Source organism: Suncus etruscus, chromosome X (assembly GCF_024139225.1).
Source record: "Suncus etruscus isolate mSunEtr1 chromosome X, mSunEtr1.pri.cur, whole genome shotgun sequence".
NCBI classification, from domain to species: Eukaryota; Metazoa; Chordata; class Mammalia; order Eulipotyphla; family Soricidae; genus Suncus; species Suncus etruscus.
Genome location: NC_064868.1, coordinates 102,451,392 through 102,460,513, shown reverse-complemented (window position 1 = coordinate 102,460,513; position 9,122 = coordinate 102,451,392). Strand labels below are relative to the sequence as shown.

The following is a 9,122-nucleotide window of genomic DNA, read 5'->3' as shown; positions in this document are numbered from 1 at the left end:
CAGATTTTGTTGTATTCCACAAATTCTAATATGTGTCTTTATTCTTATTTGTTTTTAGTAATCTTTTGATTTTCTGTTTAATTTAATCTCTGACCCATTGGTTGTTCAGTAGTGAGCTGTTTAATTTCCAGGTGTTAATGTTATTTCTCTGTTTCTGTGTGTAATTCACTTGTATTTTCAATGCATCCTGTTCTGAGGAGATAGTTGATATGTTTTCTATTCTCTTTGTTTTATGAAGATATGTTTTATGGTCCAGAATGTGGTCTATCTTGGGGAAGAAGAATTCATCTTTTGGGGGCTGTAAATCCATATATATAAAGCCCCTATTTTCTAAGCCCCTATTTTCTATTTATTCCTACAAGGTCAGTATATTCTTTTTAATTAAATAATTTCTTTATTTAACCACCGTGATTACAAGCATAATTGTAGTTGGCTTTCAGTCATAACAAAAACACCCCCTTCACCCGTGCAACCTTCCCATCACCAATGCCCCAATCTCTTCCCTCCCCCAACCCCTCAACCTATATTTGAGACAGGCTTTCTACATCCCTCAATCACTGACACTGTTATGATAGTTCTCAGCATAGTTATTTTTCTAACTGCACTCACCACTCCTTGTGGTGAGCTTCATATCTTGAGCCAGTCCTTCAGGCCCTCAACTCTGGGAATTATTTCAATGTCTCATTATTCTTAAAACCCATAGATGAGTGAGACTATTTTCTGTGTCACTCGCCCTCTGACTAATTTCACTCAGCATAATAAATTCCATGTACATCCATATATAGGAAAATTTTATGAATTCATTTCTCTCTCTTTTTAAAAAAAAAAAAGCCTACAGCACCCGGTATTCCTAGGCGGTCTCCCATCCAAGTACTAACCAGGCCCGACCCTGCTTAGCTTCCAAGATCAGAAAAGATCAGGCATGTTCAGGGTAGTATGGCTGTAGACAGCTTCATCTCTCTTGATGGCTGCATAATATTCCATTGTGTATATGTATCACAGTTTCGTTGGCCATTCATCTATTGAAGGGCATCTTGGCTGTTTCCAGAGTCTGGCTATTGTAAAAAGTGCTGTGATGAATATAGGTGTGAGGAAGGGATTTTTGTATTGTATTTTTGTGATTCTGGGGTATATCCCTAGGAGTAGTATAGCTGGATCAAACTGGAGTTCAATTTCAAGTTTATTGAAGAATCTCCCTATTGTTTTCCATAAGGGCTGGACTAGATGACATTACCACCAGCAGTGAATGAGAATTCCTTTCTCTCCACATCCCCACCAGCAATGATTGTTCTTGTTCTTTGTGATGTGTGACAGTCTCTGTGGTGTGAGATGATACCTCGTTGTTGTTTGATTTGCATCTCCCTGATGACTAGTGATGTGGAGCATTTTTTCATGTGCCTTTTGGTCATTTGTATTTCTTCTTTGAGAAATTGTGTTTATTTCTTCTCCCCATTTTTTGATGGGGTTAGATGTTTTTTCCTTTTTTTTTTCTTTTTGGTTTTTGGGTCACACCCAGCAGCGCTCCGGGGTTAATCCTGACTCTAAACTCAGAAATCATTCCTCACAGGCTCGGGAAACCATATAGGATGCTGAGATTCGAATCACCATCCTTCGGCATGTAAGGCAAATGCTCTACTTCTATGCAATCTCTCAGCTGTTGTTTTCTTATTAAGTTCTGTCAGTAACTTGTATATCTTAGATATTAGCCCCTTATCTGATGGGTATTAGGTGATGAACTAAAAGAAACACAGAAGAAAAACTTTAACACTTGGAAACTAAACAGTTCACTACTGATCAACCCGTGGGTCAGAGATGAAATCAAAAAGGAAATCAAAACATTCCTGGAAACATGTGACAATGAAGACACAGTTGTCAGTATATTCTTACTGAGTTTTGGCCTATTTGATTTATCAAGAGATAATAAAGTAATGTTAAAATGTCCAAATAGCATTCTGGCACTCTGGGAGTTAGATGATTTTTGTGTTGTTTCTGTTGAATTTATCCCAGTGCTCCATTATTATCTGTTTGCTTATTTTAAGTATTTTCTACACTTTTGTTTGTTTATCTTAAGGCTCTTTTTAAATTCTTTTGTTGTATGGAGCTGTTATATAGCTCATTTTCCAGCTCATTGATTCTGTCCTCAGCAGCTTTACTATACTAATGAGATCTTCCAGTAAGTTTTTCATTTTGCTTACTTTTTTTTTTAATTTCTATCATTTCTGTTTGAGGTTTTCTCATTTCTACTCTTATATCCTCCTGAATCTTATTGGCTGTTTGTTCCATAATTTTTCTAGTTATTTGAACAATCTCAGAACTTCCTCTCTAAAGCCCTTATCAGAAAGGCTATGTAGTTGGTTTATATTAGTTCAAACTTCGGAACTAACCTCTTCGTTCACTAACTGTGATTGGGTTCTTTAATGCTTTCCCATTGTGACCTTTGCACTTTGGTGATTTTTTAATGTGATGTGCTGGGGCAAATTGACTAGAAGAAATGAAAGCCACGGAGCAAAGCAGAGACTCGTGTGGTCACTAACCTGGTGCAATTTACTTTCCTGATGAAAGCTGATAAGGTTATTGGATCTCCTTGCGCCTGCACCTGCAGTCATCCTACTGCACCCTTCCAAGCTTTTCTCACTGCCGTCAGTTTAACTTATGTCTAGCTGATTACGCAGGGCCTCTGACCTGGCACAAGTAGCTTCCTTGATGAAAGCTGATTAGACTGCTGGATCTTCTTGTGCTCATGTGTGTGCCCACAGTCATCCTGCCACCATCTACCATGCTTTTCTTATCCAGTACTCTTGTTCTTCCATTTTTTCCCAAAGAATCAGCTCTTGATTTAATAATGTTTTGGAGTTTTATTCCACTTCATTATTTTTATCCAAATTGTATTAATTATTTCCTCCTGCTTGCTTTGGGCTCCTTTTCTGGTCATTTTCTAGTTTATTAAAAAAAAAAAGAAAGATGTGGCTTACACATCTTTCATAATAATATTTTAGGTAGATATTAACATTGAATCAGAGGAATTCCCCTCCCAAGAGTTGTCCTCCCTCCACCCCTATTACCATCCTGCATCCCATATCCCACACCCTCATCCCCCAGGCCACCAGTACAAGTGGTCCCCTCTGTGTCTAGCTTACTACTTAGTGATCATACAACTGTTTGGGCCTGGTACCCTCCACCATCTCCCTGTCTATTTGAGAGGTGGGACTAGATCATTTTCTAGTTTCTTAAGTTGTGCACATAGGTTAGTTATCTGTGCCTTTCTTTTCTCCTGATGTTTATTTGTATAAATACAAAATATCCTCATAGCCCCACTTCTGTTGTGTCCTGTAAGTTCTGATAACTTGTATCCTCATTCTCCTTTGTTTCCAGGAATCTTTTGACTTACTCTCTGACCAACTCTGTTTTCACTATTGAACTGTTTAATTTTCAGATGTTTAATGTCCCATGTGCGTTGGAGAAAAATGTGTATTCAACTTCTGGGAGATTAAAAGACCCATTAATAACTAAGTAACCCTTAGTTGTTACTAAGCCCTTCTCTTCCATTTATTCCTTCAAATCCAGTATTTATGTGTTGATTTATAGTTTCATTGATCTATAAAGTGACAATAAGACACTGTTGAAGTGTCCCACTAATAATGGATTACTGTTGATATATTCCTTTACATCTGTTATATAGTTGTTTTCAATAATTTGATGGAAGTTATAAGGTTAATATATGCTTAGGGGTTTAAGTTCTTCCTGGTGAACATCTTTTGATCATTAAGAATTGATCATATCTGTCCCTTATGACTTTTTATTAACTTGAAGTCTATATTATCTAATATGGTATAAACTTTTTACGGGGATTGGTTGTTTGAAGTACTGTTTCAACCTTTGGCTTTTAGCTTGTGTTTTCCCTTATTATTCAAATGTGTCTCTTGTAGATAGCAGAAACTTGGAATTAGTTTTCTCATCCATCCTGTAATTATGTGTCTCTTCAGTCCTGTTTCATTTTTTGGCACGTGACTATTCAATTTTCCAACACCGTTTGTTGAAAGCCTTTTAATATTCCACTTCATTTATTCAGTTCCTTTGTCATGATGAAATGTTCATAGATCTGTGGGTTTATCTCTGTACTCTCAATTCTGTTCCATTGGTCTGAGTCTATATTTATTCCAGTATTGCTCCATTTTTATTTTAATAGCTTTATAGCACAATTTAAAGTCAGGAAATGCAATTTCCCCATTTTCTTTTTTGCTCACAGTAATTCTAGATATTCAGGGTGTTTTATCATTCCACACACATTTTAGTAGATTTGTTTAGATCTTTGAAGACTGTCACAGGGATACTGATGAGAATTTCATTAAATTTACATGAAGCTTTGGATCAGATTCTTATTTTGACAATTTTAATTTTTTAGTCCAAGATCATACAACTTTTCCCCCATTTCCTGGTCTCATTTTCTGTTTTATTCAGTAACGATAAAATCAATGTTAATGTTTTCAAGAACATGAAATGTTTTTTTTTCCATTTCCTGGTGTCCTCATCAATTTTTTCTCAACAATGAAGTGTTTTTCTACATATAATAATTTCATGCTCCTTTTAAAATTGATTCCTGGGTATTTTACTTTGGAGGGGGGAAGTTCTGGCTTACTATTATCTAAATTTTTAGTGGATAAAATAGGGCCTTTTCTGTATAAAATTATGTCATCTACAAATAGTAATAGTGTAACTTCTGTGATTTAAAGGTAACTGGAATAATATGTTAGAGAGAATAAGTTACAGTCATTGTGATCCAATTCATAACTCTTATAGATATATTACCTTAACTTCAGCAGTAAAAGCAGTGCTTGTTGAACATCAAGAAAAAAACAATCATTTTCAATTATTGGGAATATAAACTAGTCAACATTTTAAGGAAAATATGTGGACATTTCTCCAATAATTATAAGTAAAGTTATCATGTGAGTCACCAATTATACTTTTTTGCGTCAATCAATAAAACCCACAAAATTTGAAAAGAATATATTCACACTTAATTGCATCACAGAAGTCCTTAAAATCTTCAAGATTTGGAAATAATCTAAGAACTCAGGGACAAAAACAGAAGAGTGGCTAAAGAAAACATAGTATAAAGAGAGATTCAAATCATACTCAGCAAATAGATGAACAAATCTTGCTTTGAGCAACATAAATGAACATGGGGGGGTACATGCTTAGTTAAAATCAGTCAGAGGAATAAAGGTAAATACTGTGTGATCTCATTTTTTGGGTTTATAGCCCAATTCCAGCTGCATTCAGGGGTTACTCATGCCTCTGCGCAGAAATCACTCCTGGCATGCTCTGGGAGATGCCCAAGATAGAACCCAGGTCTGCTACATCAAAGCAAATGCGTCACCTGCTGTGCTCAAGTCCCTGGCCTGTGTAATCTTATTAGTATCTGGAAAATAAATGGAATATACATTGTTTAAGGAAATAAAACTTAAAAGTATAAAAACAGAATGTAGGCTACCTAAGTGGAAAGGGACTAGCATCTCCAAAGGACTGAGTGAAGTGATACCAATGCATCATTAGTGAATTAAGTATGCCGAAATTGTAACTCCTAAGTTATGGTTTGTATTCTCTGTTTAATGACAGTTTAAACTGAGTTTAATGGTAATTTTCACTTACATAGCAAATAACAAGACAGGCATTTACACTGAACATACTGGGTGAATGATCAAACCCAGAGAGGAAAGAATAAGATTACGTGGCCAAAGTAAGAGAATGCAAGTGCAGATGACTAGTCCCAAGGAACACGCTGACTTTGAGTGTGTTTTCTATGTGACCATTTATCTCTGGCATCAATTTCTGACCACTCAAGCTCATTTGGAAATCCCCATGGGAAATCAAGTGTTCTTTTCTTCAGAGAAAGACCTGGTTAACATTCACTAAGGACAATCTGAAATGCCAGTAACCTGGGGACGCCAAGACTTTCTAGGAAAGTGAGGGAAGTGATATTAAGACAAACATGAGAGAGAAGGAAATGAATGTGCTGCTAGCAGAAATGACAATAATTTGTTAAAGGAGTTTGGCACAACTGGAAATGGTTGCAATCAAAGGTATATGCCTCTGTAGGAAGCGCTGCCTGGTGACCACCACGCTCAAGAAATACTCTTGCAAACAGGTGTCAGTGTTTTTTCTATTAGAACTAAGAAATGCCATGAACAATATAAAGATACTGCTCCTAGCTCAACGGTTCTTTGACAATGTTAAATGGCCTGATCAGCTTAACTTGTCAAACACAAAGTATCAAAGAATTAGCTTTTAAAAGAAAGACACTTTCCAGCTCATTACAGCCTGCAATGTAAAACATCCATAGATGTAAAGAATTGTGTTTTCAAGATTAAAGTAGAAATTATTTCTAGAAAATTTGGGGAAAATGCAATTGTTCCCTTCCCAACACAGAGTTTCTAAACTCACCCACATATGAGAGTACACTATTTAAATGACCTCATCTTGCTTTGAATGATGCCAAAGAATGGTGTTCTGACTGGGTGATGGGGGCTAGAAATTGAAATCTCCTTTAGATGTGGATTCAACAAGCATAGAGGCTATTAAACAGCACTGAGTCATTGTCACTCATAGGCTTATTGCAAGTGGAAAAAAACCTTCAGAAAGACGTGAACGATTCATTGGAACCTGCCCATCCTGACAATGTCAGGAGCTTGCATTGCCAAATTCCCACTGACTTGATTAGTGTGCTCTAGTCCTGCAAAGGTCCAGTGAGCTTCCTGTGAAATCTTTTTGAAGTTGCTTAGTCACAGTTTTTTTCCTACTTGCCTGCCTACACAGAGGAGAGAGACACCTAAGTCAGTGAAGTGTAACATAGTGTAGGGGGTGTGTTCCACCTACTCTAATCAGCGGACATTGAATGTGAAATTATAGTCAGCCAGCTTGCTTGCTGAGTGCAACAGCCCAGGTGGCAACCTACCTTTCTGCATGATTCACTTGGCTTTGTTCCCATCACTTGACTGATTACAATGTCAATCATGGATTCAAATTCTCTGCTCTCTTTTCCAAGTAAGAAAGTGTGGGTTTCTCAGAGCAAATTAGTTTTCATATATTCAGGGTCAACACTCTGGAAAATGAATCTTTGACACCATCTAGCATCATGGATATTTATTTTACCAACATAGAAGAAGATTTACCTAGATGCCTAGGAATCATCTTCTGGTTTTGGGTCCCTTGACTTGCAGTAATCAGGATTTCTATTTCTGAATTCATGGACCTGGAGACCATATTTGTTGTCAGTGATGGAACCTAGTTCCACCTTGTGCAAAGCTCTATTATCTTGTCTTGTACAACTTGTCTGCTGTACTGTCTCTCCAACCCCTCTTTCTTCTGCTCTTCTTTTACAGAAAACTTCATACTTTGCTTTACTTCAGTGCAGTTTTATGGTTCAAGAAGAATCCATTGTTATAAACAATATAACATTGCTATAATATTGTTATGATATAAACAATATAGCATTGGCATATTATGATGCATGAGTTTTTGTTTGTGTTCTTGAACCACTCTGGGCAGTGCTCAGGGATTACTCTGGGCTCTGTGCTCACAAATTACTTCTGGCAGGCTTGGGGGTCCATATGGGCTGCCAGGGATCAAACCCAGGTCAACCACATGCAAGGCAAAAGTGCTACCCGCTGTGCACTGATTCACTCATTAGAGCAGGTGAACGCATATGTTTTTAAGAGTGATTTTATTGCAGAGGAAATTTAAGAGTTGAAATTAATGCAAGTAAAATAGTAAATCACTAAAAGCTAGTGTGAAGCACTATATGATAGTGTGAAAAAGAAATATGTAGAGATGAGACTGTTATTCAAGACACATTTTTTGAAGAAATACACTGTATTCTATGATAACTTTTAGACACGAAGAGAAGTAAAGGGAGGGCTCACAGATGACCCTTTGTTCTGACACTGTGGGGATGAGAATGGCTTTTTATAAAGCTAGTATTTTGGAGGACTTTCCATAAAAGTGCATAGGGGATGGAGTGGTAACCATGTGAGGTGATCACCTGAAGTTTAATAGTAGGCCCTAGTAGTGCAGTGCTGTTCAGACCCTCTAGCATGGGGACAGTGAAGGTCACCTAGGTGGTGCAAGCAGGCCTTAGAATTAAACAAAGATATGCAAAGAAAACAATTGGTGCCATAGCTTGAACTAGGGTTCTGAAAATGGTAGGCATACGCTCCTGAGTCCTAGGTCTCTGGTCTTCATAAAGAGTTTTTCGGGTTAAAACTAGGAGTTACACCAAACAGACAATCTCTGGTTTTCTATCACTTCTCCCACTCATAAAATATGTCTAGTAAGTTAATATCATCTTGTTAGCACCAGTCAAGAATAATGATATGCCCACTAAGGTTAGCTTTATATTTATCATGTGTGTTTGGATGAAATATATATTGAGGGGGAGTAAGCCACCACTGGCAATGCTCATATGAGAACAGATAACTGTGACAAAATTTGACCCTACATTCAGTAATTTATATTTTAAAAAATGGTTTAATATTATAGTCTTTTCTAAAAGGAAATTATAAATGTGAATTTGTACAGTGTCTATAGAAAATGGTATAGATATTGCTTAAAATAAAAATAGAAATATCATATAATACAACTATATTATTTATAGGCATTTCTCAAAAGCTAGTAAAAATCAATTAGAAGATATTCAAAAACCTATGTTCATAGCAGCACTTTCAGCAATAGCCCTAACATGAAACCAGCAGATAACTAGACATAGTATGAGTGCTATATAAATTTTACTCAGTTTAATACAATTCTGTTATTTAAAAATATGGAAAATTGGAGCTGGAGACTACTACAGTGGGTAGGGCATTTGTCTTGAATGCAGTAGACTCAGGTTGACTCCTGGCAGCCCATATGGTCCCTCCACTAGCATTGCCAGGAGTAATTCCTGATAGAATAGCCAGGAGAAACCTTTGAGTGCCATGAGGTGTGGTCTGAAAACAAAAACTAATATTAAAATTTGTACTAAAATGAATGAACAAAATGGATGGACTTTTAGATGACTATGCCAAGTTAAGTAAAAATAGAGTAAAAAATAATATGGCTTCACTCAAATATTGAATTTGATTAAA

The 9,122-nt window shown here is 36.6% G+C and overlaps 1 pseudogene; it reads right to left on the bottom strand.

Annotated features, from left to right (window-relative positions):
- Positions 1 to 829: 829 nt before the first annotated feature.
- Positions 830 to 948, bottom strand: LOC125999875 (uncharacterized; annotated as a pseudogene).
- Between the last annotated feature and the right edge of the window lie 8,174 nt (positions 949 to 9,122).